This window comes from Pelobates fuscus, chromosome 3, assembly GCF_036172605.1.
Source record: "Pelobates fuscus isolate aPelFus1 chromosome 3, aPelFus1.pri, whole genome shotgun sequence".
Lineage (NCBI taxonomy): Eukaryota > Metazoa > Chordata > Amphibia > Anura > Pelobatidae > Pelobates > Pelobates fuscus.
This window is the reverse complement of record NC_086319.1, coordinates 396,170,415-396,195,700: the sequence shown is the minus strand read 5'-3', so window position 1 is coordinate 396,195,700 and position 25,286 is coordinate 396,170,415. Positions and strand designations below refer to the sequence as shown.

The window sequence follows — 25,286 nt, the reverse complement described above, 5'->3', positions numbered from 1 at the left end:
CTACCTACTGTAGATGAGCAGGACTTTTCCCGTTTTGACCATCAACATAATGAAATAACGCAAGTACGGGATATATGGATTATATATGCTAAGCCTGCATTTTATCCAACTCTGGTATGACAAGAGATCTGTGCTTACTCTTCTCCAAAGCAAAAGCAGCATGACCCCGACGTGATTTGAACACGCAACCTTCTGATCTGGAGTCAGACGCGCTACCGTTGCGCCACGAGGTCTCATTGTAAAGGTGGACGTGGTCGTCAACAGAGTAGCCAACAAAGGTAGTTTTTTTTTCCCCCACCGACATAAAATTAGATAGATTCTGACAAATTAAATATTCAGCCTAAAGAGGAAAGAAAATAAGTACTTTTCTTTTCAGCACAATACCACTGTAATTGAAGGCAAAGCCAAACAGAAAGGCACTGCACCAGCTAGCCAGTTTCTGTGTTTGTGGCCATGTGAAGCCATACCGGTTTAATTACATTACAATGGAACATGCAAATGCTGGGGTGAATCGTGCATGGTGTGGAATTCTCCACGTGACTTACTCTTTGCTAGCTTTATATTTAGGACAATTTATGGCCTCTTTCAAGTGAGAAGAAAGATGTTAAATTCTCTTCCTAAAGAAGGTGTTTTATGGAATTCAGTAGATGTATTTGAGGATGGCCTCGATGTTCTTGTGGCAAAGCTGGAAACTATGCCACTTTAGTATCTAAAGTGGGTATTGTAACACAGCTTGTTGATCCAAGGAGAAATCGGAATGCACATATGGAGTTCTAAAGGAATCCTGCTGCCCAACTTGGGGCACAATTGAAAATGACTTCAGGTCTTTCTTTTTTTCCTTTCTCCTTCTTTTGGAACAACAAGGGGAAGAAGGGTGGGTGAAATGTTGAAGCTGAGTCTTCTTTTCATCCTGCATTACTTTTCTAACTTTCTGTGTTACTGTTCCATTTTCAAAGATCAAATGAGTATGCAACAAGTGCATTTCCATGTCCACATAAGTTGCACGTTGTGGCAAATAAGGAAGCGGTATTTAAACGGCGTGATACGTTTATTCATCCACAGAAGGCTGGAAGAAAAAAAGAGCCTGATGGCAGCGGTGGGATTCGAACCCACGCCCCCGAAGAGACTGGAGCCTTAATCCAGCGCCTTAGACCGCTCGGCCACGCTACCTGCGCAAAATCCCTGTGGCTGCGTACTCAAAACACGCACGCCATTTGGGAGCGTTCTGATCATTTCATTTTCTTTCTTGTCAAAAGGTTGCAAGTCCCGACAATATCTTTCCACACTCATGCAGCACTGCTGGCGGCATAGGTCATTTAGAACGCCTTCACCTCTACAAGACCGCAAAAACACAAGAAAACTAGATCAATGCTAAAATATTACACATCCCCCTCTATTTATTCTCACACAGAAAGAGTTTAAAGCGCAAGTTCCTCATTTTACATTCAGGTGAAATCTGCTAGCATGTCAAATGACCACCAACAGGTGCAAACAAAAGATAACAATTCAACACCAGCATAGGGAAAGTGCTGTCCTCCAGTATTCAGCATTCAAATGCTGCCTCTAGGAAATCGATTCATTAACCTGTTTTGACAAAAAGGGAGTAAAGCAAAAAAAAGGAGGAACCCATAAAATGACACGCTAAAGGAACAGGGGGACTCTATTTTTGGTTCCCGACTCCTAGTTTAAAATCCACAGGATTCATTTGAAACAATCAGGAATCCTGCAGCATGTCAAATCTACCTACTGTAGATGAGCAGGACTTTTCCCGTTTTGACCATCAACATAATGAAATAACGCAAGTACGGGATATATGGATTATATATGCTAAGCCTGCTTTTTATCCAACTCTGGTATGACAAGAGATCTGTGCTTACTCTTCTCCAAAGCAAAAGCAGCATGACCCCAACGTGATTTGAACACGCAACCTTCTGATCTGGAGTCAGACGCGCTACCGTTGCGCCACAAGGTCTCATTGTAAAGGTGGACGTGGTCGTCAACAGAGTAGCCAACAAAGGTAGTTTTTTCCCCCACCGACATAAAATTAGATAGATTCTGACAAATTAAATATTCAGCCTAAAGAGGAAAAAAAAATAAGTACTTTTCTTTTCAGCACAATACCACTGTAATTGAAGGCAAAGCCAAACAGAAAGGCACTGCACCAGCTAGCCAGTATCTGTGTTTGTGGCCATGTGAAGCCATACCGGTTTAATTACATTACAATGGAACATGCAAATGCTGGGGTGAATCGTGCATGGTGTGGAATTCTCCACGTGACTTACTCTTTGCTAGCTTTATATTTAGGACAATTTATGGCCTCTTTCAAGTGAGAAGAAAGATGTTAAATTCTCTTCCTAAAGAAGGTGTTTTATGGAATTCAGTAGATGTATTTGAGGATGGCCTCGATGTTCTTGTGGCAAAGCTGGAAACTATGCCACTTTAGTATCTAAAGTGGGTATTGTAATACAGCTTGTTGATCCAAGGAGAAATCGGAATGCACATATGGAGTTCTAAAGGAATCCTGCTGCCCAACTTGGGGCACAATTGAAAATGACTTCAGGTCTTTCTTTTTTTCCTTTCTCCTTCTTTTGGAACAACAAGGGGAAGAAGGGTGGGTGAAATGTTGAAGCTGAGTCTTCTTTTCATCCTGCATTACTTTTCTAACTTTCTGTGTTACTGTTCCATTTTCAAAGATCAAATGAGTATGCAACAAGTGCATTTCCATGTCCACATAAGTTGCACGTTGTGGCAAATAAGGAAGCGGTATTTAAACGGCGTGATACGTTTATTCATCCACAGAAGGCTGGAAGAAAAAAAGAGCCTGATGGCAGCGGTGGGATTCGAACCCACGCCCCAGAAGAGACTGGAGCCTTAATCCAGCGCCTTAGACCGCTCGGCCACGCTACCTGCGCAAAATCCCTGTGGCTGCGTACTCAAAACACGCACGCCATTTGGGAGCGTTCTGATCATTTCATTTTCTTTCTTGTCAAAAGGTTGCAAGTCCCGACAATATCTTTCCACACTCATGCAGCACTGCTGGCGGCATAGGTCATTTAGAACGCCTTCACCTCTACAAGACCGCAAAAACACAAGAAAACTAGATCAATGCTAAAATATTACACATCCCCCTCTATTTATTCTCACACAGAAAGAGTTTAAAGCGCAAGTTCCTCATTTTACATTCAGGTGAAATCTGCTAGCATGTCAAATGACCACCAACAGGTGCAAACAAAAGATAACAATTCAACACCAGCATAGGGAAAGTGCTGTCCTCCAGTATTCAGCATTCAAATGCTGCCTCTAGGAAATCGATTCATTAACCTGTTTTGACAAAAAGTTAGTAAAGCAAAAAAAAAGGAGGAACCCATAAAATGACACGCTAAAGGAACAGGGGGACTCTATTTTTGGTTCCCGACTCCTATTTTAAAATCCACAGGATTCATTTGAAACAATCAGGAATCCTGCAGCATGTCAAATCTACCTACTGTAGATGAGCAGGACTTTTCCCGTTTTGACCATCAACATAATGAAATAACGCAAGTACGGGATATATGGATTATATATGCTAAGCCTGCTTTTTATCCAACTCTGGTATGACAAGAGATCTGTGCTTACTCTTCTCCAAAGCAAAAGCAGCATGACCCCGACGTGATTTGAACACGCAACCTTCTGATCTGGAGTCAGACGCGCTACCGTTGCGCCACGAGGTCTCATTGTAAAGGTGGACGTGGTCGTCAACAGAGTAGCCAACAAAGGTAGGTTTTTTTTCCCCCACCGACATAAAATTAGATAGATTCTGACAAATTAAATATTCAGCCTAAAGAGGAAAGAAAATAAGTACTTTTCTTTTCAGCACAATACCACTGTAATTGAAGGCAAAGCCAAACAGAAAGGCACCGCACCAGCTAGCCAGTTTCTGTGTTTGTGGCCATGTGAAGCCATACCGGTTTAATTACATTACAATGGAACATGCAAATGCTGGGGTGAATCGTGCATGGTGTGGAATTCTCCACGTGACTTACTCTTTGCTAGCTTTATATTTAGGACAATTTATGGCCTCTTTCAAGTGAGAAGAAAGATGTTAAATTCTCTTCCTAAAGAAGGTGTTTTATGGAATTCAGTAGATGTATTTGAGGATGGCCTCGATGTTCTTGTGGCAAAGCTGGAAACTATGCCACTTTAGTATCTAAAGTGGGTATTGTAACACAGCTTGTTGATCCAAGGAGAAATCGGAATGCACATATGGAGTTCTAAAGGAATCCTGCTGCCCAACTTGGGGCACAATTGAAAATGACTTCAGGTCTTTCTTTTTTTCCTTTCTCCTTCTTTTGGAACAACAAGGGGAAGAAGGGTGGGTGAAATGTTGAAGCTGAGTCTTCTTTTCATCCTGCATTACTTTTCTAACTTTCTGTGTTACTGTTCCATTTTCAAAGATCAAATGAGTATGCAACAAGTGCATTTCCATGTCCACATAAGTTGCACGTTGTGGCAAATAAGGAAGCGGTATTTAAATGGCGTGATACGTTTATTCATCCACAGAAGGCTGGAAGAAAAAAAGAGCCTGATGGCAGCGGTGGGATTCGAACCCACGCCCCCGAAGAGACTGGAGCCTTAATCCAGCGCCTTAGACCGCTCGGCCACGCTACCTGCGCAAAATCCCTGTGGCTGCGTACTCAAAACACGCACGCCATTTGGGAGCGTTCTGATCATTTCATTTTCTTTCTTGTCAAAAGGTTGCAAGTCCCGACAATATCTTTCCACACTCATGCAGCACTGCTGGCGGCATAGGTCATTTAGAACGCCTTCACCTCTACAAGACCGCAAAAACACAAGAAAACTAGATCAATGCTAAAATATTACACATCCCCCTCTATTTATTCTCACACAGAAAGAGTTTAAAGCGCAAGTTCCTCATTTTACATTCAGGTGAAATCTGCTAGCATGTCAAATGACCACCAACAGGTGCAAACAAAAGATAACAATTCAACACCAGCATAGGGAAAGTGCTGTCCTCCAGTATTCAGCATTCAAATGCTGCCTCTAGGAAATCGATTCATTAACCTGTTTTGACAAAAAGTTAGTAAAGCAAAAAAAAAGGAGGAACCCATAAAATGACACGCTAAAGGAACAGGGGGACTCTATTTTTGGTTCCCGACTCCTATTTTAAAATCCACAGGATTCATTTGAAACAATCAGGAATCCTGCAGCATGTCAAATCTACCTACTGTAGATGAGCAGGACTTTTCCCGTTTTGACCATCAACATAATGAAATAACGCAAGTACGGGATATATGGATTATATATGCTAAGCCTGCTTTTTATCCAACTCTGGTATGACAAGAGATCTGTGCTTACTCTTCTCCAAAGCAAAAGCAGCATGACCCCGACGTGATTTGAACACACAACCTTCAGATCTGGAGTCAGACGCGCTACCGTTGCGCCACGAGGTCTCATTGTAAAGGTGGACGTGGTCGTCAACAGAGTAGCCAACAAAGGTAGGTTTTTTTTCCCCCACCGACATAAAATTAGATAGATTCTGACAAATTAAATATTCAGCCTAAAGAGGAAAGAAAATAAGTACTTTTCTTTTCAGCACAATACCACTGTAATTGAAGGCAAAGCCAAACAGAAAGGCACTGCACCAGCTAGCCAGTTTCTGTGTTTGTGGCCATGTGAAGCCATACCGGTTTAATTACATTACAATGGAACATGCAAATGCTGGGGTGAATCGTGCATGGTGTGGAATTCTCCACGTGACTTACTCTTTGCTAGCTTTATATTTAGGACAATTTATGGCCTCTTTCAAGTGAGAAGAAATATGTTAAATTCTCTTCCTAAAGAAGGTATTTTATGGAATTCAGTAGATGTATTTGAGGATGGCCTCGATGTTCTTGTGGCAAAGCTGGAAACTATGCCACTTTAGTATCTAAAGTGGGTATTGTAACACAGCTTGTTGATCCAAGGAGAAATCGGAATGCACATATGGAGTTCTAAAGGAATCCTGCTGCCCAACTTGGGGCACAATTGAAAATGACTTCAGGTCTTTCTTTTTTTCCTTTCTCCTTCTTTTGGAACAACAAGGGGAAGAAGGGTGGGTGAAATGTTGAAGCTGAGTCTTCTTTTCATCCTGCATTACTTTTCTAACTTTCTGTGTTACTGTTCCATTTTCAAAGATCAAATGAGTATGCAACAAGTGCATTTCCATGTCCACATAAGTTGCACGTTGTGGCAAATAAGGAAGCGGTATTTAAACGGCGTGATACGTTTATTCATCCACAGAAGGCTGGAAGAAAAAAAGAGCCTGATGGCAGCGGTGGGATTCGAACCCACGCCCCCGAAGAGACTGGAGCCTTAATCCAGCGCCTTAGACCGCTCGGCCACGCTACCTGCGCAAAATCCCTGTGGCTGCGTACTCAAAACACGCACGCCATTTGGGAGCGTTCTGATCATTTCATTTTCTTTCTTGTCAAAAGGTTGCAAGTCCCGACAATATCTTTCCACACTCATGCAGCACTGCTGGCGGCATAGGTCATTTAGAACGCCTTCACCTCTACAAGACCGCAAAAACACAAGAAAACTAGATCAATGCTAAAATATTACACATCCCCCTCTATTTATTCTCACACAGAAAGAGTTTAAAGCGCAAGTTCCTCATTTTACATTCAGGTGAAATCTGCTAGCATGTCAAATGACCACCAACAGGTGCAAACAAAAGATAACAATTCAACACCAGCATAGGGAAAGTGCTGTCCTCCAGTATTCAGCATTCAAATGCTGCCTCTAGGAAATCGATTCATTAACCTGTTTTGACAAAAAGTTAGTAAAGCAAAAAAAAAGGAGGAACCCATAAAATGACACGCTAAAGGAACAGGGGGACTCTATTTTTGGTTCCCGACTCCTATTTTAAAATCCACAGGATTCATTTGAAACAATCAGGAATCCTGCAGCATGTCAAATCTACCTACTGTAGATGAGCAGGACTTTTCCCGTTTTGACCATCAACATAATTAAATAACGCAAGTACGGGATATATGGATTATATATGCTAAGCCTGCTTTTTATCCAACTCTGGTATGACAAGAGATCTGTGCTTACTCTTCTCCAAAGCAAAAGCAGCATGACCCCGACGTGATTTGAACACGCAACCTTCTGACCTGGAGTCAGACGCGCTACCGTTGCGCCACGAGGTCTCATTGTAAAGGTGGACGTGGTCGTCAACAGAGTAGCCAACAAAGGTAGGTTTTTTTTCCCCCACCGACATAAAATTAGATAGATTCTGACAAATTAAATATTCAGCCTAAAGAGGAAAGAAAATAAGTACTTTTCTTTTCAGCACAATACCACTGTAATTGAAGGCAAAGCCAAACAGAAAGGCACTGCACCAGCTAGCCAGTTTCTGTGTTTGTGGCCATGTGAAGCCATACCGGTTTAATTACATTACAATGGAACATGCAAATGCTGGGGTGAATCGTGCATGGTGTGGAATTCTCCACGTGACTTACTCTTTGCTAGCTTTATATTTAGGACAATTTATGGCCTCTTTCAAGTGAGAAGAAAGATGTTAAATTCTCTTCCTAAAGAAGGTGTTTTATGGAATTCAGTAGATGTATTTGAGGATGGCCTCGATGTTCTTGTGGCAAAGCTGGAAACTATGCCACTTTAGTATCTAAAGTGGGTATTGTAATACAGCTTGTTGATCCAAGGAGAAATCGGAATGCACATATGGAGTTCTAAAGGAATCCTGCTGCCCAACTTGGGGCACAATTGAAAATGACTTCAGGTCTTTCTTTTTTTCCTTTCTCCTTCTTTTGGAACAACAAGGGGAAGAAGGGTGGGTGAAATGTTGAAGCTGAGTCTTCTTTTCATCCTGCATTACTTTTCTAACTTTCTGTGTTACTGTTCCATTTTCAAAGATCAAATGAGTATGCAACAAGTGCATTTCCATGTCCACATAAGTTGCACGTTGTGGCAAATAAGGAAGCGGTATTTAAACGGCGTGATACGTTTATTCATCCACAGAAGGCTGGAAGAAAAAAAGAGCCTGATGGCAGCGGTGGGATTCGAACCCACGCCCCCGAAGAGACTGGAGCCTTAATCCAGCGCCTTAGACCGCTCGGCCACGCTACCTGCGCAAAATCCCTGTGGCTGCGTACTCAAAACACGCACGCCATTTGGGAGCGTTCTGATCATTTCATTTTCTTTCTTGTCAAAAGGTTGCAAGTCCCGACAATATCTTTCCACACTCATGCAGCACTGCTGGCGGCATAGGTCATTTAGAACGCCTTCACCTCTACAAGACCGCAAAAACACAAGAAAACTAGATCAATGCTAAAATATTACACATCCCCCTCTATTTATTCTCACACAGAAAGAGTTTAAAGCGCAAGTTCCTCATTTTACATTCAGGTGAAATCTGCTAGCATGTCAAATGACTACCAACAGGTGCAAACAAAAGATAACAATTCAACACCAGCATAGGGAAAGTGCTGTCCTCCAGTATTCAGCATTCAAATGCTGCCTCTAGGAAATCGATTCATTAACCTGTTTTGACAAAAAGTTAGTAAAGCAAAAAAAAAGGAGGAACCCATAAAATGACACGCTAAAGGAACAGGGGGACTCTATTTTTGGTTCCCGACTCCTATTTTAAAATCCACAGGATTCATTTGAAACAATCAGGAATCCTGCAGCATGTCAAATCTACCTACTGTAGATGAGCAGGACTTTTCCCGTTTTGACCATCAACATAATGAAATAACGCAAGTACGGGATATATGGATTATATATGCTAAGCCTGCTTTTTATCCAACTCTGGTATGACAAGAGATCTGTGCTTACTCTTCTCCAAAGCAAAAGCAGCATGACCCCGACGTGATTTGAACACGCAACCTTCTGATCTGGAGTCAGACGCGCTACCGTTGCGCCACGAGGTCTCATTGTAAAGGTGGACGTGGTCGTCAACAGAGTAGCCAACAAAGGTAGGTTTTTTTTCCCCCACCGACATAAAATTAGATAGATTCTGACAAATTAAATATTCAGCCTAAAGAGGAAAGAAAATAAGTACTTTTCTTTTCAGCACAATACCACTGTAATTGAAGGCAAAGCCAAACAGAAAGGCACCGCACCAGCTAGCCAGTTTCTGTGTTTGTGGCCATGTGAAGCCATACCGGTTTAATTACATTACAATGGAACATGCAAATGCTGGGGTGAATCGTGCATGGTGTGGAATTCTCCACGTGACTTACTCTTTGCTAGCTTTATATTTAGGACAATTTATGGCCTCTTTCAAGTGAGAAGAAAGATGTTAAATTCTCTTCCTAAAGAAGGTGTTTTATGGAATTCAGTAGATGTATTTGAGGATGGCCTCGATGTTCTTGTGGCAAAGCTGGAAACTATGCCACTTTAGTATCTAAAGTGGGTATTGTAACACAGCTTGTTGATCCAAGGAGAAATCGGAATGCACATATGGAGTTCTAAAGGAATCCTGCTGCCCAACTTGGGGCACAATTGAAAATGACTTCAGGTCTTTCTTTTTTTCCTTTCTCCTTCTTTTGGAACAACAAGGGGAAGAAGGGTGGGTGAAATGTTGAAGCTGAGTCTTCTTTTCATCCTGCATTACTTTTCTAACTTTCTGTGTTACTGTTCCATTTTCAAAGATCAAATGAGTATGCAACAAGTGCATTTTCATGTCCACATAAGTTGCACGTTGTGGCAAATAAGGAAGCGGTATTTAAACGGCGTGATACGTTTATTCATCCACAGAAGGCTGGAAGAAAAAAAGAGCCTGATGGCAGCGGTGGGATTCGAACCCACGCCCCCGAAGAGACTGGAGCCTTAATCCAGCGCCTTAGACCGCTCGGCCACGCTACCTGCGCAAAATCCCTGTGGCTGCGTACTCAAAACACGCACGCCATTTGGGAGCGTTCTGATCATTTCATTTTCTTTCTTGTCAAAAGGTTGCAAGTCCCGACAATATCTTTCCACACTCATGCAGCACTGCTGGCGGCATAGGTCATTTAGAACGCCTTCACCTCTACAAGACCGCAAAAACACAAGAAAACTAGATCAATGCTAAAATATTACACATCCCCCTCTATTTATTCTCACACAGAAAGAGTTTAAAGCGCAAGTTCCTCATGTTACATTCAGGTGAAATCTGCTAGCGTGTCAAATGACCACCAACAGGTGCAAACAAAAGATAACAATTCAACACCAGCATAGGGAAAGTGCTGTCCTCCAGTATTCAGCATTCAAATGCTGCCTCTAGGAAATCGATTCATTAACCTGTTTTGACAAAAAGTTAGTAAAGCAAAAAAAAAGGAGGAACCCATAAAATGACACGCTAAAGGAACAGGGGGACTCTATTTTTGGTTCCCGACTCCTATTTTAAAATCCACAGGATTCATTTGAAACAATCAGGAATCCTGCAGCATGTCAAATCTACCTACTGTAGATGAGCAGGACTTTTCCCGTTTTGACCATCAACATAATGAAATAACGCAAGTACGGGATATATGGATTATATATGCTAAGCCTGCATTTTATCCAACTCTAGTATGACAAGAGATCTGTGCTTACTCTTCTCCAAAGCAAAAGCAGCATGACCCCGACGTGATTTGAACACGCAACCTTCTGATCTGGAGTCAGACGCGCTACCGTTGCGCCACGAGGTCTCATTGTAAAGGTGGACGTGGTCGTCAACAGAGTAGCCAACAAAGGTAGGTTTTTTTTCCCCCACCGACATAAAATTAGATAGATTCTGACAAATTAAATATTCAGCCTAAAGAGGAAAGAAAATAAGTACTTTTCTTTTCAGCACAATACCACTGTAATTGAAGGCAAAGCCAAACAGAAAGGCACTGCACCAGCTAGCCAGTTTCTGTGTTTGTGGCCATGTGAAGCCATACCGGTTTAATTACATTACAATGGAACATGCAAATGCTGGGGTGAATCGTGCATGGTGTGGAATTCTCCACGTGACTTACTCTTTGCTAGCTTTATATTTAGGACAATTTATGGCCTCTTTCAAGTGAGAAGAAAGATGTTAAATTCTCTTCCTAAAGAAGGTGTTTTATGGAATTCAGTAGATGTATTTGAGGATGGCCTCGATGTTCTTGTGGCAAAGCTGGAAACTATGCCACTTTAGTATCTAAAGTGGGTATTGTAACACAGCTTGTTGATCCAAGGAGAAATCGGAATGCACATATGGAGTTCTAAAGGAATCCTGCTGCCCAACTTGGGGCACAATTGAAAATGACTTCAGGTCTTTCTTTTTTTCCTTTCTCCTTCTTTTGGAACAACAAGGGGAAGAAGGGTGGGTGAAATGTTGAAGCTGAGTCTTCTTTTCATCCTGCATTACTTTTCTAACTTTCTGTGTTACTGTTCCATTTTCAAAGATCAAATGAGTATGCAACAAGTGCATTTCCATGTCCACATAAGTTGCACGTTGTGGCAAATAAGGAAGCGGTATTTAAACGGCGTGATACGTTTATTCATCCACAGAAGGCTGGAAGAAAAAAAGAGCCTGATGGCAGCGGTGGGATTCGAACCCACGCCCCCGAAGAGACTGGAGCCTTAATCCAGCGCCTTAGACCGCTCGGCCACGCTACCTGCGCAAAATCCCTGTGGCTGCGTACTCAAAACACGCACGCCATTTGGGAGCGTTCTGATCATTTCATTTTCTTTCTTGTCAAAAGGTTGCAAGTCCCGACAATATCTTTCCACACTCATGCAGCACTGCTGGCGGCATAGGTCATTTAGAACGCCTTCACCTCTACAAGACCGCAAAAACACAAGAAAACTAGATCAATGCTAAAATATTACACATCCCCCTCTATTTATTCTCACACAGAAAGAGTTTAAAGCGCAAGTTCCTCATTTTACATTCAGGTGAAATCTGCTAGCATGTCAAATGACTACCAACAGGTGCAAACAAAAGATAACAATTCAACACCAGCATAGGGAAAGTGCTGTCCTCCAGTATTCAGCATTCAAATGCTGCCTCTAGGAAATCGATTCATTAACCTGTTTTGACAAAAAGTTAGTAAAGCAAAAAAAAAGGAGGAACCCATAAAATGACACGCTAAAGGAACAGGGGGACTCTATTTTTGGTTCCCGACTCCTATTTTAAAATCCACAGGATTCATTTGAAACAATCAGGAATCCTGCAGCATGTCAAATCTACCTACTGTAGATGAGCAGGACTTTTCCCGTTTTGACCATCAACATAATGAAATAACGCAAGTACGGGATATATGGATTATATATGCTAAGCCTGCTTTTTATCCAACTCTGGTATGACAAGAGATCTGTGCTTACTCTTCTCCAAAGCAAAAGCAGCATGACCCCGACGTGATTTGAACACGCAACCTTCTGATCTGGAGTCAGACGCGCTACCGTTGCGCCACGAGGTCTCATTGTAAAGGTGGACGTGGTCGTCAACAGAGTAGCCAACAAAGGTAGGTTTTTTTTCCCCCACCGACATAAAATTAGATAGATTCTGACAAATTAAATATTCAGCCTAAAGAGGAAAGAAAATAAGTACTTTTCTTTTCAGCACAATACCACTGTAATTGAAGGCAAAGCCAAACAGAAAGGCACCGCACCAGCTAGCCAGTTTCTGTGTTTGTGGCCATGTGAAGCCATACCGGTTTAATTACATTACAATGGAACATGCAAATGCTGGGGTGAATCGTGCATGGTGTGGAATTCTCCACGTGACTTACTCTTTGCTAGCTTTATATTTAGGACAATTTATGGCCTCTTTCAAGTGAGAAGAAAGATGTTAAATTCTCTTCCTAAAGAAGGTGTTTTATGGAATTCAGTAGATGTATTTGAGGATGGCCTCGATGTTCTTGTGGCAAAGCTGGAAACTATGCCACTTTAGTATCTAAAGTGGGTATTGTAACACAGCTTGTTGATCCAAGGAGAAATCGGAATGCACATATGGAGTTCTAAAGGAATCCTGCTGCCCAACTTGGGGCACAATTGAAAATGACTTCAGGTCTTTCTTTTTTTCCTTTCTCCTTCTTTTGGAACAACAAGGGGAAGAAGGGTGGGTGAAATGTTGAAGCTGAGTCTTCTTTTCATCCTGCATTACTTTTCTAACTTTCTGTGTTACTGTTCCATTTTCAAAGATCAAATGAGTATGCAACAAGTGCATTTTCATGTCCACATAAGTTGCACGTTGTGGCAAATAAGGAAGCGGTATTTAAACGGCGTGATACGTTTATTCATCCACAGAAGGCTGGAAGAAAAAAAGAGCCTGATGGCAGCGGTGGGATTCGAACCCACGCCCCCGAAGAGACTGGAGCCTTAATCCAGCGCCTTAGACCGCTCGGCCACGCTACCTGCGCAAAATCCCTGTGGCTGCGTACTCAAAACACGCACGCCATTTGGGAGCGTTCTGATCATTTCATTTTCTTTCTTGTCAAAAGGTTGCAAGTCCCGACAATATCTTTCCACACTCATGCAGCACTGCTGGCGGCATAGGTCATTTAGAACGCCTTCACCTCTACAAGACCGCAAAAACACAAGAAAACTAGATCAATGCTAAAATATTACACATCCCCCTCTATTTATTCTCACACAGAAAGAGTTTAAAGCGCAAGTTCCTCATGTTACATTCAGGTGAAATCTGCTAGCGTGTCAAATGACCACCAACAGGTGCAAACAAAAGATAACAATTCAACACCAGCATAGGGAAAGTGCTGTCCTCCAGTATTCAGCATTCAAATGCTGCCTCTAGGAAATCGATTCATTAACCTGTTTTGACAAAAAGTTAGTAAAGCAAAAAAAAAGGAGGAACCCATAAAATGACACGCTAAAGGAACAGGGGGACTCTATTTTTGGTTCCCGACTCCTATTTTAAAATCCACAGGATTCATTTGAAACAATCAGGAATCCTGCAGCATGTCAAATCTACCTACTGTAGATGAGCAGGACTTTTCCCGTTTTGACCATCAACATAATGAAATAACGCAAGTACGGGATATATGGATTATATATGCTAAGCCTGCATTTTATCCAACTCTAGTATGACAAGAGATCTGTGCTTACTCTTCTCCAAAGCAAAAGCAGCATGACCCCGACGTGATTTGAACACGCAACCTTCTGATCTGGAGTCAGACGCGCTACCGTTGCGCCACGAGGTCTCATTGTAAAGGTGGACGTGGTCGTCAACAGAGTAGCCAACAAAGGTAGGTTTTTTTTCCCCCACCGACATAAAATTAGATAGATTCTGACAAATTAAATATTCAGCCTAAAGAGGAAAGAAAATAAGTACTTTTCTTTTCAGCACAATACCACTGTAATTGAAGGCAAAGCCAAACAGAAAGGCACTGCACCAGCTAGCCAGTTTCTGTGTTTGTGGCCATGTGAAGCCATACCGGTTTAATTACATTACAATGGAACATGCAAATGCTGGGGTGAATCGTGCATGGTGTGGAATTCTCCACGTGACTTACTCTTTGCTAGCTTTATATTTAGGACAATTTATGGCCTCTTTCAAGTGAGAAGAAAGATGTTAAATTCTCTTCCTAAAGAAGGTGTTTTATGGAATTCAGTAGATGTATTTGAGGATGGCCTCGATGTTCTTGTGGCAAAGCTGGAAACTATGCCACTTTAGTATCTAAAGTGGGTATTGTAACACAGCTTGTTGATCCAAGGAGAAATCGGAATGCACATATGGAGTTCTAAAGGAATCCTGCTGCCCAACTTGGGGCACAATTGAAAATGACTTCAGGTCTTTCTTTTTTTCCTTTCTCCTTCTTTTGGAACAACAAGGGGAAGAAGGGTGGGTGAAATGTTGAAGCTGAGTCTTCTTTTCATCCTGCATTACTTTTCTAACTTTCTGTGTTACTGTTCCATTTTCAAAGATCAAATGAGTATGCAACAAGTGCATTTCCATGTCCACATAAGTTGCACGTTGTGGCAAATAAGGAAGCGGTATTTAAACGGCGTGATACGTTTATTCATCCACAGAAGGCTGGAAGAAAAAAAGAGCCTGATGGCAGCGGTGGGATTCGAACCCACGCCCCCGAAGAGACTGAAGCCTTAATCCAGCGCCTTAGACCGCTCGGCCACGCTACCTGCGCAAAATCCCTGTGGCTGCGTACTCAAAACACGCACGCCATTTGGGAGCGTTCTGATCATTTCATTTTCTTTCTTGTCAAAAGGTTGCAAGTCCCGACAATATCTTTCCACACTCATGCAGCACTGCTGGCGGCATAGGTCATTTAGAACGCCTTCACCTCTACAAGACCGCAAAAACACAAGAAAACTAGATCAATGCTAAAATATTACACATCCCCCTCTATTTATTCTCACACAGAAAGAGTTTAAAGCGCAAGTTCCTCATTTTACATTCAGGTGAAATCTGCTAGCATGTCAAATGACCACCAACAGGTGCAAACAAAAGATAACAATTCAACACCAGCATAGGGAAAGTGCTGTCCTCCAGTATTCAGCATTCAAATGCTGCCTCTAGGAAATCGATTCATTAACCTGTTTTGACAAAAAGGGAGTAAAGCAAAAAAAAGGAGGAACACATAAAATGACACGCTAAAGGAACAGGGGGACTCTATTTTTGGTTCCCGACTCCTAGTTTAAAATCCACAGGATTCATTTGAAACAATCAGGAATCCTGCAGCATGTCAAATCTACCTACTGTAGATGAGCAGGACTTTTCCCGTTTTGACCATCAACATAATGAAATAACGCAAGTACGGGATATATGGATTATATATGCTAAGCCTGCTTTTTATCCAACTCTGGTATGACAAGAGATCTGTGCTTACTCTTCTCCAAAGCAAAAGCAGCATGACCCCGACGTGATTTGAACACGCAACCTTCTGATCTAGAGTCAGACGCGCTACCGTTGCGCCACAAGGTCTCATTGTAAAGGTGGACGTGGTCGTCAACAGAGTAGCCAACAAAGGTAGTTTTTTCCCCCACCGACATAAAATTAGATAGATTCTGACAAATTAAATATTCAGCCTAAAGAGGAAAGAAAATAAGTACTTTTCTTTTCAGCACAATACCACTGTAATTGAAGGCAAAGCCAAACAGAAAGGCACTGCACCAGCTAGCCAGTATCTGTGTTTGTGGCCATGTGAAGCCGTACCGGTTTAATTACATTACAATGGAACATGCAAATGCTGGGGTGAATCGTGCATGGTGTGGAATTCTCCACGTGACTTACTCTTTGCTAGCTTTATATTTAGGACAATTTATGGCCTCTTTCAAGTGAGAAGAAAGATGTTAAATTCTCTTCCTAAAGAAGGTGTTTTATGGAATTCAGTAGATGTATTTGAGGATGGCCTCGATGTTCTTGTGGCAAAGCTGGAAACTATGCCACTTTAGTATCTAAAGTGGGTATTGTAACACAGCTTGTTGATCCAAGGAGAAATCGGAATGCACATATGGAGTTCTAAAGGAATCCTGCTGCCCAATTTGGGGCACAATTGAAAATGACTTCAGGTCTTTCTTTTTTTCCTTTCTCCTTCTTTTGGAACAACAAGGGGAAGAAGGGTGGGTGAAATGTTGAAGCTGAGTCTTCTTTTCATCCTGCATTACTTTTCTAACTTTCTGTGTTACTGTTCCATTTTCAAAGATCAAATGAGTATGCAACAAGTGCATTTCCATGTCCACATAAGTTGCACGCTGTGGCAAATAAGGAAGCGGTATTTAAACGGCTTGATACGTTTATTCATCCACAGAAGTCTGGAAGAAAAAAACGAGCCTGATGGCAGCGGTGGGATTTGAACCCACGCCCCCAAAGAGACTGGAGCCTTAATCCAGCACCTTAGACCGCTCGGCCACGCTACCTGCGCAAACTCCCTGTTGCTGCGTACTCAAAACACGCACGCCATTTGGGAGCGTTCTGATCATTTCCTTTTCTTTCTTGTCAAAAGGTTGCAAGTCCCGACAATATCTTTCCACACTCATGCAGCACTGCTGGAGGCATAGGTCATTTAGAACGCCTTCACCTCTACAAGACCGCAAAAACACAAGAAAACTAGATCAATGCTAAAATATTACACATCCCCCTCTATTTATTCTCACACAGAAAGAGTTTAAAGCGCAAGTTCCTCATGTTACATTCAGGTGAAATCTGCTAGCGTGTCAAATGACCACCAACAGGTGCAAACAAAAGATAACAATTCAACACCAGCATAGGGAAAGTGCTGTCCTCCAGTATTCAGCATTCAAATGCTGCCTCTAGGAAATCGATTCATTAACCTGTTTTGACAAAAAGGGAGTAAAGCAAAAAAAAGGAGGAACCCATAAAATGACAAGCTAAAGGAACAGGGGGACTCTATTTTTGGTTCCCGACTCCTAGTTTAAAATCCACAGGATTCATTTGAAACAATCAGGAATCCTGCAGCATGTCAAATCTACCTACTGTAGATGAGCAGGACTTTTCCCGTTTTGACCATCAACATAATGAAATAACGCAAGTACGGGATATATGGATTATATATGCTAAGCCTGCTTTTTATCCAACTCTGGTATGACAAGAGATCTGTGCTTACTCTTCTCCAAAGCAAAAGCAGCATGACCCCGACGTGATTTGAACACGCAACCTTCTGATCTGGAGTCAGACGCGCTACCGTTGCACCACAAGGTCTCATTATAAAGGTGGACGTGGTCGTCAACAGAGTAGCCAACAAAGGTAGTTTTTTTTCCCCCACCGACATAAAATTAGATAGATTCTGACAAATTAAATATTCAGCCTAAAGAGGAAAGAAAATAAGTACTTTTCTTTTCAGCACAATACCACTGTAATTGAAGGCAAAGCCAAACAGAAAGGCACTGCACCAGCTAGCCAGTATCTGTGTTTGTGGCCATGTGAAGCCATACCGGTTTAATTACATTACAATGGAACATGCAAATGCTGGGGTGAATCGTGCATGGTGTGGAATTCTCCACGTGACTTACTCTTTGCTAGCTTTATATTTAGGACAATTTATGGCCTCTTTCAAGTGAGAAGAAAGATGTTAAATTCTCTTCTTAAAGAAGGTGTTTTATGGAATTCAGTAGATGTATTTGAGGATGGCCTCGATGTTCTTGTGGCAAAGCTGGAAACTATAGTATCTAAAGTGGGTATTGTAACACAGCTTGTTGATCCAAGGAGAAATCGGAATGCACATATGGAGTTCTATAGGAATCCTGCTGCCCAACTTGGGGCACAATTGAAAATGACTTCAGGTCTTTCTTTTTTTCCTTTCTCCTTCTTTTGGAACAACAAGGGGAAGAAGGGTGGGTGAAATGTTGAAGCTGAGTCTTCTTTTCATCCTGCATTACTTTTCTAACTTTCTGTGTTACTGTTCCATTTTCAAAGATCAAATGAGTATGCAACAAGTGCATTTCCATGTCCACATAAGTTGCACGTTGGGGCAAATAAGGAAGCGGTATTTAAACGGCGTGATACGTTTATTCATCCACAGAAGGCTGGAAGAAAAAAAGAGCCTGATGGCAGCGGTGGGATTCGAACCCACGCCCCCGAAGAGACTGGAGCCTTAATCCAGCGCCTTGGACCGCTCGGCCACGCTACCTGCGCAAAATCCCTGTGGCTGCGTACTCAAAACACGCACGCCATTTGGGAGCGTTCTGATCATTTCATTTTCTTTCTTGTCAAAAGGTTGCAAGTCCCGACAATATCTTTCCACACTCATGCAGCACTGCTGGCGGCATAGGTCATTTAGAACGCCTTCACCTCTACAAGACCGCAAAAACACAAGAAAACTAGATCAATGCTAAAATATTACACATCCCCCTCTATTTATTCTCACACAGATAGAGTTTAAAGCGCAAGTTCCTCATTTTACATTCAGGTGAAATCTGCTAGCATGTCAAATGACCACCAACAGGTGCAAACAAAAGATAACAATTCAACACCAGCATAGGGAAAGTGCTGTCCTCCAGTATTCAGCATTCAAATGCTGCCTCTAGGAAATCGATTCATTAACCTGTTTTGACAAAAAGGGAGTAAAGCAAAAAAAAGGAGGAACCCATAAAATAACACGCTAAAGGAACAGGGGGACTCTATTTTTGGTTCCCGACTCCTAGTTTAAAATCCACAGGATTCATTTGAAACAATCAGGAATCCTGCAGCATGTCAAATCTACCTACTGTAGATGAGCAGGACTTTTCCCGTTTTGACCATCAACATAATGAAATAACGCAAGTACGGGATATATGGATTATATATGCTAAGCCTGCTTTTTATCCAACTCTGGTATGACAAGAGATCTGTGCTTACTCTTCTCCAAAGCAAAAGCAGCATGACCCCGACGTGATTTGAACACGCAACATTCTGATCTGGAGTCAGACGCAAAACCGTTGCGCCACGAGGTCTCATTGTAAAGGTGGACGTGGTCGTCAACAGAGTAGCCAACAAAGGTAGGTTTTTTTCCCCCACCGACATAAAATTAGATAGATTCTGACAAATTAAATATTCAGCCTAAAGAGGAAAGAAAATAAGTACTTTTCTTTTCAGCACAATACCACTGTAATTGAAGGCAAAGCCAAACAGAAAGGCACCGCACCAGCTAGCCAGTTTCTGTGTTTGTGGCCATGTGAAGCCATACCGGTTTAATTACATTACAATGGAACATGCAAATGCTGGGGTGAATCGTGCATGGTGTGGAATTCTCCACGTGACTTACTCTTTGCTAGCTTTATATTTAGGACAATTTATGGCCTCTTTCAAGTGAGAAGAAAGATGTTAAATTCTCTTCCTAAAGAAGGTGTTTTATGGAATTCAGTAGATGTATTTGAGGATGGCCTCGATGTTCTTGTGGCAAAGCTGGAAACTATGCCACTTTAGTATCTAAAGTGGGTATTGTAACACAGCTTGTTGATCCAAGGAGAAATCGGAATGCACATATGGAGTTCTAAAGGAATCCTGCTGCCCAACTTGGGGCACAATTGAAAATGACTTCAGGTCTTTCTTTTTTTCCTTTCTCCTTCTTTTGGAACAACAAGGGGAAGAAGGGTGGATGAAATGTTGAAGCTGAGTCTTCTTTTCATCCTGCATTACTTTTCTAACTTTCTGTGTTACTGTTCCATTTTCAAAGATCAAATGAGTATGCAACAAGTGCATTTCCATGTCCACATAAGTTGCACGTTGTGGCAAATAAGGAAGCGGTATTTAAACGGCGTGATACGTTTATTCATCCACAGAAGGCTGGAAGAAAAAAAAGAGCCTGATGGCAGCGGTGGGATTCGAACCCACGCCCCCGAATAGACTGGAGCCTTAATCCAGCGCCTTAGACCGCTCAGCCACGCTACCTGCGCAAAATCCTTGTGGCTGCGTACTCAAAACACGCACGCCATTTGGGAGCGTTCTGATCATTTCATTTTCTTTCTTGTCAAAAGGTTGCAAGTCCCGACAATATCTTTCCACACTCATGCAGCACTGCTGGTGGCATAGGTCATTTAGAACGCCTTCACCTCTACAAGACCGCAAAAACACAAGAAAACTAGATCAATGCTAAAATATTACACATCCCCCTCTATTTATTCTCACACAGAAAGAGTTTAAAGCGCAAGTTCCTCATTTTACATTCAGGTGAAATCTGCTAGCATGTCAAATGACCACCAACAGGTGCAAACAAAAGATAACAATTCAACACCAGCATAGGGAAAGTGCTGTCCTCCAGTATTCAGCATTCAAATGCTGCCTCTAGGAAATCGATTCATTAACCTGTTTTGACAAAAAGTTAGTAAAGCAAAAAAAAAGGAGGAACCCATAAAATGACACGCTAAAGGAACAGGGGGACTCTATTTTTGGTTCCCAACTCCTATTTTAAAATCCACAGGATTCATTTGAAACAATCAGGAATCCTGCAGCATGTCAAATCTACCTACTGTAGATGAGCAGGACTTTTCCCGTTTTGACCATCAACATAATGAAATAACGCAAGTACGGGATATATGGATTATATATGCTAAGCCTGCTTTTTATCCAACTCTGGTATGACAAGAGATCTGTGCTTACTCTTCTCCAAAGCAAAAGCAGCATGACCCGAACATGATTTGAACACGCAACCTTCTGATCTGGAGTCAGACGCGCTACCGTTGCGCCACGAGGTCTCATTGTAAAGGTGGAGGTGGACGTGGTCGTCAACAGAGTAGCCAACAAAGGTAGGTTTTTTTTCCCCCACCGACATAAAATTAGATAGATTCTGACAAATTAAATATTCAGCCTAAAGAGGAAAGAAAATAAGTACTTTTCTTTTCAGCACAATACCACTGTAATTGAAGGCAAAGCCAAACAGAAAGGCACCGCACCAGCTAGCCAGTTTCTGTGTTTGTGGCCATGTGAAGCCATACCGGTTTAATTACATTACAATGGAACATGCAAATGCTGGGGTGAATCGTGCATGGTGTGGAATTCTCCACGTGACTTACTCTTTGCTAGCTTTATATTTAGGACAATTTATGGCCTCTTTCAAGTGAGAAGAAAGATGTTAAATTCTCTTCCTAAAGAAGGTGTTTTATGGAATTCAGTAGATGTATTTGAGGATGGCCTCGATGTTCTTGTGGCAAAGCTGGAAACTATGCCACTTTAGTATCTAAAGTGGGTATTGTAACACAGCTTGTTGATCCAAGGAGAAATCGGAATGCACATATGGAGTTCTAAAGGAATCCTGCTGCCCAACTTGGGGCACAATTGAAAATGACTTCAGGTCTTTCTTTTTTTCCTTTCTCCTTCTTTTGGAACAACAAGGGGAAGAAGGGTGGGTGAAATGTTGAAGCTGAGTCTTCTTTTCATCCTGCATTACTTTTCTAACTTTCTGTGTTACTGTTCCATTTTCAAAGATCAAATGAGTATGCAACAAGTGCATTTCCATGTCCACATAAGTTGCACGTTGTGGCAAATAAGGAAGCGGTATTTAAACGGCGTGATACGTTTATTCATCCACAGAAGGCTGGAAGAAAAAAAGAGCCTGATGGCAGCGGTGGGATTCGAACCCACGCCCCCGAAGAGACTGGAGCCTTAATCCAGCGCCTTAGACCGCTCGGCCACGCTACCTGCGCAAAATCCCTGTGGCTGCGTACTCAAAACACGCACGCCATTTGGGAGCGTTCTGATCATTTCATTTTCTTTCTTGTCAAAAGGTTGCAAGTCCCGACAATATCTTTCCACACTCATGCAGCACTGCTGGCGGCATAGGTCATTTAGAACGCCTTCACCTCTACAAGACCGCAAAAACACAAGAAAACTAGATCAATGCTAAAATATTACACATCCCCCTCTATTTATTCTCACACAGAAAGAGTTTAAAGCGCAAGTTCCTCATGTTACATTCAGGTGAAATCTGCTAGCGTGTCAAATGACCACCAACAGGTGCAAACAAAAGATAACAATTCAACACCAGCATAGGGAAAGTGCTGTCCTCCAGTATTCAGCATTCAAATGCTGCCTCTAGGAAATCGATTCATTAACCTGTTTTGACAAAAAGGGAGTAAAGCAAAAAAAAGGAGGAACCCATAAAATGACACGCTAAAGGAACAGGGGGACTCTATTTTTGGTTCCCGACTCCTAGTTTAAAATCCACAGGATTCATTTGAAACAATCAGGAATCCTGCAGCATGTCAAATCTACCTACTGTAGATGAGCAGGACTTTTCCCGTTTTGACCATCAACATAATGAAATAACGCAAGTACGGGATATATGGATTATATATGCTAAGCCTGCTTTTTATCCAACTCTGGTATGACAAGAGATCTGTGCTTACTCTTCTCCAAAGCAAAAGCAGCATGACCCCGACGTGATTTGAACACGCAACCTTCTGATCTGGAGTCAGACGCGCTACCGTTGCGCCACGAGGTCTCATTGTAAAGGTGGACGTGGTTGTCAACAGAGTAGCCAACAAAGGTAGGTTTTTTTTCCCCCACCGACATAAAATTAGATAGATTCTGACAAATTAAATATTCAGCCTAAAGAGGAAAGAAAATAAGTACTTTTCTTTTCAGCACAATACCACTGTAATTGAAGGCAAAGCCAAACAGAAAGGCACTGCACCAGCTAGCCAGTTTCTGTGTTTGTGGCCATGTGAAGCCATACCGGTTTAATTACATTACAATGGAACATGCAAATGCTGGGGTGAATCGTGCATGGTGTGGAATTCTCCACGTGACTTACTCTTTGCTAGCTTTATATTTAGGACAATTTATGGCCTCTTTCAAGTGAGAAGAAAGATGTTAAATTCTCTTCCTAAAGAAGGTATTTTATGGAATTCAGTAGATGTATTTGAGGATGGCCTCGATGTTCTTGTGGCAAAGCTGGAAACTATGCCACTTTAGTATCTAAAGTGGGTATTGTAACACAGCTTGTTGATCCAAGGAGAAATCGGAATGCACATATGGAGTTCTAAAGGAATCCTGCTGCCCAACTTGGGGCACAATTGAAAATGACTTCAGGTCTTTCTTTTTTTCCTTTCTCCTTCTTTTGGAACAACAAGGGGAAGAAGGGTGGGTGAAATGTTGAAGCTGAGTCTTCTTTTCATCCTGCATTACTTTTCTAACTTTCTGTGTTACTGTTCCATTTTCAAAGATCAAATGAGTATGCAACAAGTGCATTTCCATGTCCACATAAGTTGCACGTTGTGGCAAATAAGGAAGCGGTATTTAAACGGCGTGATACGTTTATTCATCCACAGAAGGCTGGAAGAAAAAAAGAGCCTGATGGCAGCGGTGGGATTCGAACCCACGCCCCAGAAGAGACTGGAGCCTTAATCCAGCGCCTTAGACCGCTCGGCCACGCTACCTGCGCAAAATCCCTGTGGCTGCGTACTCAAAACACGCACGCCATTTGGGAGCGTTCTGATCATTTCATTTTCTTTCTTGTCAAAAGGTTGCAAGTCCCGACAATATCTTTCCACACTCATGCAGCACTGCTGGCGGCATAGGTCATTTAGAACGCCTTCACCTCTACAAGACCGCAAAAACACAAGAAAACTAGATCAATGCTAAAATATTACACATCCCCCTCTATTTATTCTCACACAGAAAGAGTTTAAAGCGCAAGTTCCTCATTTTACATTCAGGTGAAATCTGCTAGCATGTCAAATGACCACCAACAGGTGCAAACAAAAGATAACAATTCAACACCAGCATAGGGAAAGTGCTGTCCTCCAGTATTCAGCATTCAAATGCTGCCTCTAGGAAATCGATTCATTAACCTGTTTTGACAAAAAGTTAGTAAAGCAAAAAAAAAGGAGGAACCCATAAAATGACACGCTAAAGGAACAGGGGGACTCTATTTTTGGTTCCCGACTCCTATTTTAAAATCCACAGGATTCATTTGAAACAATCAGGAATCCTGCAGCATGTCAAATCTACCTACTGTAGATGAGCAGGACTTTTCCCGTTTTGACCATCAACATAATGAAATAACGCAAGTACGGGATATATGGATTATATATGCTAAGCCTGCATTTTATCCAACTCTGGTATGACAAGAGATCTGTGCTTACTCTTCTCCAAAGCAAAAGCAGCATGACCCCGACGTGATTTGAACACGCAACCTTCTGATCTGGAGTCAGACGCGCTACCGTTGCGCCACGAGGTCTCATTGTAAAGGTGGACGTGGTCGTCAACAGAGTAGCCAACAAAGGTAGTTTTTTTTTCCCCCACCGACATAAAATTAGATAGATTCTGACAAATTAAATATTCAGCCTAAAGAGGAAAGAAAATAAGTACTTTTCTTTTCAGCACAATACCACTGTAATTGAAGGCAAAGCCAAACAGAAAGGCACTGCACCAGCTAGCCAGTTTCTGTGTTTGTGGCCATGTGAAGCCATACCGGTTTAATTACATTACAATGGAACATGCAAATGCTGGGGTGAATCGTGCATGGTGTGGAATTCTCCACGTGACTTACTCTTTGCTAGCTTTATATTTAGGACAATTTATGGCCTCTTTCAAGTGAGAAGAAAGATGTTAAATTCTCTTCCTAAAGAAGGTGTTTTATGGAATTCAGTAGATGTATTTGAGGATGGCCTCGATGTTCTTGTGGCAAAGCTGGAAACTATGCCACTTTAGTATCTAAAGTGGGTATTGTAACACAGCTTGTTGATCCAAGGAGAAATCGGAATGCACATATGGAGTTCTAAAGGAATCCTGCTGCCCAACTTGGGGCACAATTGAAAATGACTTCAGGTCTTTCTTTTTTTCCTTTCTCCTTCTTTTGGAACAACAAGGGGAAGAAGGGTGGGTGAAATGTTGAAGCTGAGTCTTCTTTTCATCCTGCATTACTTTTCTAACTTTCTGTGTT

At 42.0% G+C, this 25,286-nt stretch overlaps 24 non-coding genes across 24 annotated transcripts; all 24 read right to left on the bottom strand.

Annotated features, from left to right (window-relative positions):
* Positions 1–161: 161 nt before the first annotated feature.
* On the bottom strand, positions 162–233 carry TRNAW-CCA (transfer RNA tryptophan (anticodon CCA)). The gene has a single exon. It is a non-coding gene; the product is annotated as a tRNA-Trp (tRNA).
* An 855-nt stretch (positions 234–1,088) lies between these two features.
* Positions 1,089–1,170, bottom strand: TRNAL-AAG (transfer RNA leucine (anticodon AAG)). Its single transcript has one exon. It is a non-coding gene; the product is annotated as a tRNA-Leu (tRNA).
* Positions 1,171–1,900: 730 nt separating this feature from the next.
* On the bottom strand, positions 1,901–1,972 carry TRNAW-CCA (transfer RNA tryptophan (anticodon CCA)). The gene has a single exon. It is a non-coding gene; the product is annotated as a tRNA-Trp (tRNA).
* Positions 1,973–2,825: 853 nt separating this feature from the next.
* Positions 2,826–2,907, bottom strand: TRNAL-AAG (transfer RNA leucine (anticodon AAG)). Its single transcript has one exon. It is a non-coding gene; the product is annotated as a tRNA-Leu (tRNA).
* A 731-nt stretch (positions 2,908–3,638) lies between these two features.
* Positions 3,639–3,710, bottom strand: TRNAW-CCA (transfer RNA tryptophan (anticodon CCA)). The gene has a single exon. It is a non-coding gene; the product is annotated as a tRNA-Trp (tRNA).
* Positions 3,711–4,565: 855 nt separating this feature from the next.
* Positions 4,566–4,647, bottom strand: TRNAL-AAG (transfer RNA leucine (anticodon AAG)). Its single transcript has one exon. It is a non-coding gene; the product is annotated as a tRNA-Leu (tRNA).
* A 731-nt stretch (positions 4,648–5,378) lies between these two features.
* TRNAW-CCA (transfer RNA tryptophan (anticodon CCA)) lies at positions 5,379–5,450 on the bottom strand. The gene has a single exon. It is a non-coding gene; the product is annotated as a tRNA-Trp (tRNA).
* An 855-nt stretch (positions 5,451–6,305) lies between these two features.
* Positions 6,306–6,387, bottom strand: TRNAL-AAG (transfer RNA leucine (anticodon AAG)). The gene has a single exon. It is a non-coding gene; the product is annotated as a tRNA-Leu (tRNA).
* A 731-nt stretch (positions 6,388–7,118) lies between these two features.
* TRNAW-CCA (transfer RNA tryptophan (anticodon CCA)) lies at positions 7,119–7,190 on the bottom strand. The gene has a single exon. It is a non-coding gene; the product is annotated as a tRNA-Trp (tRNA).
* An 855-nt stretch (positions 7,191–8,045) lies between these two features.
* Positions 8,046–8,127, bottom strand: TRNAL-AAG (transfer RNA leucine (anticodon AAG)). The gene has a single exon. It is a non-coding gene; the product is annotated as a tRNA-Leu (tRNA).
* Positions 8,128–8,858: 731 nt separating this feature from the next.
* TRNAW-CCA (transfer RNA tryptophan (anticodon CCA)) lies at positions 8,859–8,930 on the bottom strand. Its single transcript has one exon. It is a non-coding gene; the product is annotated as a tRNA-Trp (tRNA).
* An 855-nt stretch (positions 8,931–9,785) lies between these two features.
* TRNAL-AAG (transfer RNA leucine (anticodon AAG)) lies at positions 9,786–9,867 on the bottom strand. Its single transcript has one exon. It is a non-coding gene; the product is annotated as a tRNA-Leu (tRNA).
* Positions 9,868–10,598: 731 nt separating this feature from the next.
* Positions 10,599–10,670, bottom strand: TRNAW-CCA (transfer RNA tryptophan (anticodon CCA)). Its single transcript has one exon. It is a non-coding gene; the product is annotated as a tRNA-Trp (tRNA).
* An 855-nt stretch (positions 10,671–11,525) lies between these two features.
* Positions 11,526–11,607, bottom strand: TRNAL-AAG (transfer RNA leucine (anticodon AAG)). Its single transcript has one exon. It is a non-coding gene; the product is annotated as a tRNA-Leu (tRNA).
* A 731-nt stretch (positions 11,608–12,338) lies between these two features.
* TRNAW-CCA (transfer RNA tryptophan (anticodon CCA)) lies at positions 12,339–12,410 on the bottom strand. Its single transcript has one exon. It is a non-coding gene; the product is annotated as a tRNA-Trp (tRNA).
* An 855-nt stretch (positions 12,411–13,265) lies between these two features.
* TRNAL-AAG (transfer RNA leucine (anticodon AAG)) lies at positions 13,266–13,347 on the bottom strand. Its single transcript has one exon. It is a non-coding gene; the product is annotated as a tRNA-Leu (tRNA).
* A 731-nt stretch (positions 13,348–14,078) lies between these two features.
* On the bottom strand, positions 14,079–14,150 carry TRNAW-CCA (transfer RNA tryptophan (anticodon CCA)). The gene has a single exon. It is a non-coding gene; the product is annotated as a tRNA-Trp (tRNA).
* Positions 14,151–16,742: 2,592 nt separating this feature from the next.
* On the bottom strand, positions 16,743–16,824 carry TRNAL-AAG (transfer RNA leucine (anticodon AAG)). Its single transcript has one exon. It is a non-coding gene; the product is annotated as a tRNA-Leu (tRNA).
* A 730-nt stretch (positions 16,825–17,554) lies between these two features.
* TRNAW-CCA (transfer RNA tryptophan (anticodon CCA)) lies at positions 17,555–17,626 on the bottom strand. Its single transcript has one exon. It is a non-coding gene; the product is annotated as a tRNA-Trp (tRNA).
* Positions 17,627–18,472: 846 nt separating this feature from the next.
* On the bottom strand, positions 18,473–18,554 carry TRNAL-AAG (transfer RNA leucine (anticodon AAG)). Its single transcript has one exon. It is a non-coding gene; the product is annotated as a tRNA-Leu (tRNA).
* Positions 18,555–21,957: 3,403 nt separating this feature from the next.
* Positions 21,958–22,039, bottom strand: TRNAL-AAG (transfer RNA leucine (anticodon AAG)). Its single transcript has one exon. It is a non-coding gene; the product is annotated as a tRNA-Leu (tRNA).
* A 730-nt stretch (positions 22,040–22,769) lies between these two features.
* On the bottom strand, positions 22,770–22,841 carry TRNAW-CCA (transfer RNA tryptophan (anticodon CCA)). The gene has a single exon. It is a non-coding gene; the product is annotated as a tRNA-Trp (tRNA).
* Positions 22,842–23,696: 855 nt separating this feature from the next.
* Positions 23,697–23,778, bottom strand: TRNAL-AAG (transfer RNA leucine (anticodon AAG)). The gene has a single exon. It is a non-coding gene; the product is annotated as a tRNA-Leu (tRNA).
* A 731-nt stretch (positions 23,779–24,509) lies between these two features.
* On the bottom strand, positions 24,510–24,581 carry TRNAW-CCA (transfer RNA tryptophan (anticodon CCA)). Its single transcript has one exon. It is a non-coding gene; the product is annotated as a tRNA-Trp (tRNA).
* Positions 24,582–25,286: the final 705 nt, after the last annotated feature.